This window comes from Rhinopithecus roxellana, chromosome 7 (assembly GCF_007565055.1).
Source record: "Rhinopithecus roxellana isolate Shanxi Qingling chromosome 7, ASM756505v1, whole genome shotgun sequence".
Lineage (NCBI taxonomy): Eukaryota > Metazoa > Chordata > Mammalia > Primates > Cercopithecidae > Rhinopithecus > Rhinopithecus roxellana.
Genome location: NC_044555.1, coordinates 69,262,959 through 69,265,434, shown reverse-complemented (window position 1 = coordinate 69,265,434; position 2,476 = coordinate 69,262,959). Strand labels below are relative to the sequence as shown.

Below are 2,476 nucleotides of genomic sequence, written 5' to 3'. Positions count from 1 at the left end.
CTTTTAATTGTCATTTTTGGCCAGGCATGGTGACTCATGCCTGCAAAGCCAGCACTCTGGGAGGCCGAGGTGGGCAGATTACCTGAGGTCAGGAGTTCGTGACCAGCCTGGTCAACATGGTGAAACCTTGTCTCTACTGAAAATACAAAAATTAGCCAGGCACGGTGGTGCACGCGTGTAATCCCAGCTACTGAGGGATGAGAATGAGAATGAAGGCTGAAGGATGAGAATCACCTGAACCCAGGAGGTGGAGGCTGCAGTGAGCCGAGATCAAGCCACTGCGCTCCAGCCTGGGTGACAGAGTCAGAACCTGTCTCAAAAAAATGTCATTTTATAGCTCCCCACTGCAACTGTCCCCCACCCTTCCCTTCAATGACCACTTTTGCAGGCTTCAGGGGGACCAGGGAACAAAGCTGGGGCCTGGCAGCCCCACTATGCTGCCAGCTGGGGAAAACAAGTCACAATTACAAATTATCACAAGAATTAGTGCCTATACTTGGGGGATCTGCAAAGTGAGGAGGCCCCAGTTCCCCTTGTGTAGGGGTCCATTTGGCAATGACCTTGCTCTGGAGATGATGATCTTCCTTCAGCCTGAGGGAACTGATGGTGATGAACCCGGTGGCATCAACTGGCTCCTAATCGCCCTGCACACTCATGCTCACCAACTCCTCGTTGTAGAGAGACAGTGGGAACTTCCGGCTGAGGATGTACACCCGGCCCTTGAAGACGGACACCTGCACTTTCCCTTCCACTCGCTCCTGGGACTTGGTGATGCAGTGGCGGGCAAATTCACACTCAGGGCTGTGCCAGAAAGCAGTATACACCAGCTCAGCAAATTTCAAGCCAAGGCCTTGTTTGATTTTGCGCACTTCCCGATCCATGGTGAAGTCCTCGATGTGTAAATGAGCGTGGTAAAGGATGGTGCTTGCTGGGGTCTCATAGATGCCTCAGGACTTCATTGCAATGAAATGTTCTCCACGACGTCAATACGGCCCAGGCCGTGCTTGCCTCTGGTTTCGTTCAGTTACACGAAGAGCTCCTAGGAGGTCTGGTGGGTGGTGCCATCCTCGACGTTGGTCCTCTTCACGGGGACCCCTTTTTTGAACTCAATCTCGAGAATATCAGGGGTGTTGGGGGCTTTGGTCAGGTCAGGGCTTATGAGCTGGGTTTCTCCAGGATTCCAGCCTCATAGCTCATATGCATGAGGTTCTCGTCCATGCTCCACGGGTTCTTGGGAGTGACCGGGATGGGAATCTGATGTTGCTTTGCATATTCCATCAGCTCGTTGAGGCCCTTGAACCAGTTGTAGAACTCGGGCATCCTCCGGGGAGAAATGACCTTAATCTGGGGGCCAGTGAGCAGGTGAGCTCAAACCGGACCTGATCATTCCCCTTTCCCATGATGCCGTAGGATATATACTTGGCCCCCTCCTGCTGGGTGATTTTCGCTTGTTTGTGGGTGATGCAGGGCCTAGCCAGAGAGGTGCGCAGGAGGTAGTGGTCCTCATGCAGCATGCTGGACTGGATGGCCGGCCACATGAACTCCTCCACAAACTCCCTGCTGACATCATTAATGAACATCTTTTTGGCCCCAAGCTTCCATGCCTTCTTCCTGTCTTCCTCGAAGTCTTCCTTCTGGCTGATGTTGGCCAGGTAGGCAATGACGTCATGGCCTTGTTCCTTCAGCCATACGAGGATGCAGAAGGTGTCCAGGGCACCACTGTGGGCCAGAACCATGGAGCCGTTGCTGGACATAGCGTCTGGGATTGGAGGTGCGAGTTCTCTGCTTCTGGAATCTGTCTTCACAGTGCAGTGAACCACTAGGACCCCAGGCAGCTGAGGCAGGTGATAGAGCAAGAGGAGGTAATTTTTTTTTTTTTTTTTTTTTTTGAGACGGAGTCTCGCTCTGTCGCCCAGGCTGGAGTGCAGTGGCGCGATCTCGGCTCACTGCAAGCTCCGCCTCCCGGGTTTACGCCATTCTCCTGCCTCAGCCTCCCGAGTCGCTGGGACTACAGGCGCCCGCCATCTCGCCCGGCTAGTTTTTTGTATTTTTTTTTTTTTTTTTTAGTAGAGACGGGGTTTCACCGTGTAGACCAGGATGGTCTCGATCGCCTGACCTCGTGATCCACCCGTCTCGGCCTCCCAAAGTGAGGAGGTAATTTTTTACAGCAACTGTACCAAACTAATACCATTCAGGTTAGAGGCAACACCAAAATCAATGAGAAATGTCAGGTAGGTTAGCACACTGACCAAGAGTTTGGGTCAACACGGGCCTCAGGCCCATGAGCCATGCTCAGACCCTGGGTGGAGAGTGTTGTGGTGTACACTGAAGGAGCTTTGAACTCTCCTTTGGAGCCCCAGCATTGGTTTGGCTGTGAGATGTGCTTGGATTCAGTGCCTATCAGCTGAGGAGCTGAGCCTATTGAGAACTCTGTGTGTCAAAATTGGTCAGCATTTGGGGCAGTTCTGGGCTATCA

At 52.7% G+C, this 2,476-nt stretch overlaps 1 pseudogene; it reads right to left on the bottom strand.

Annotated features, from left to right (window-relative positions):
• Positions 1-464: 464 nt before the first annotated feature.
• On the bottom strand, positions 465-1,754 carry LOC104678278 (annotated as a pseudogene).
• Between the last annotated feature and the right edge of the window lie 722 nt (positions 1,755-2,476).